Here is a 1,207-nt window from a genome sequence, read left to right as displayed (position 1 = left end):
AATTCAGTCTATAGGGGGCATACCTGATCCTTCCCTTCTCAAGATTCTCAAGGTTAGGAGACTTCTGCCCATTTTTGAGAGGAAACATTAAAATTAACATTTAAAATATAATCAGTCCTTATTTTCAGTGGTTCTCTAAGAGCCCAATGCTTTGTTCTCTTTCTTTTTTCCTCTGGAACTTTTTGCATCTGAGCACATCATTGAGTATTCCCTAATTTTTAAACTTTTGCTAACTATGAATTAATGTTTTGTCCATTTAATTACTGCAAGATTTTTTCTGCTCTTTGGAAATGTTTTCTTATTTATTTTATAAATCAAATAAATGTATGGTAAAAATCAGAAAAATATACAAATCCTATGTACACTGTCACACAAATATTCCCAAAAGGAACAGTACTAAGATCAAGGGAAAAGAAAAAATGCTAACATCCCAGAAGTGCTCTCATTTACCTGTTAAGTTACTGCATTATTCCTTGAAGGTGAACACCCACCTTCTAAAACCATCATTAGTTGCACCTTTTTTCGAATCATATAAGAAAACATGCAATAAGTGTCTGGCATGTTTCCACTGAATATTATATTTCTAAACTTGTGTATGTTTTTCAGAGAATTGTAATTCATGCTTCTTTATAGATAATTTGTTTCATAATGTGAAATATCACAATTTACTTATTTATTTGGATGTACATGGATATTGGTTTGTGCTATGGTTTGGGTAAGTGTCCTCCAAAAGACCCCTGTGTTGAAAGCTCCATCCCTACTCCTTAGTGCTCTTGGGAAGCAGACCACCTGTCGGGTCTAGATGGAGGAAGTTAAGTCATCAGGGTCATTGCATTGGGGAATATTAGGACCCTGGACTTTTCTTCTTTCTCTCTTTTTCCTTCCCAGATGCCTTGAAGGGAGCAGCTTTACTCCACTACACACTGCCCATCATGAAATAATGTTTCACTACAGCCCATAATCCACTGAGTCAAGTGACTGTGTCTGAAACCTCTGAAACAATGATCCAAAATGGACTTTTCCTTTCTTATGAATTTATTATCTCAGGTATTTTGTTATAATAATGGAAAGCCAAGTAACACAGGTTGTTTCCATTTGATGACTTTGTATGGTGCTACCCTTAAAGGCTTATAAATCTACTAAACTTTTATTAAATATTCAACTGTTCAATTTCTGTGATGTAAATTTATTGAGTGATACATTCTGG

Source organism: Marmota flaviventris, chromosome 6, assembly GCF_047511675.1.
Source record: "Marmota flaviventris isolate mMarFla1 chromosome 6, mMarFla1.hap1, whole genome shotgun sequence".
In the NCBI taxonomy this organism is placed as follows: Eukaryota; Metazoa; Chordata; class Mammalia; order Rodentia; family Sciuridae; genus Marmota; species Marmota flaviventris.
This window is presented reverse-complemented; position numbering follows the sequence as displayed.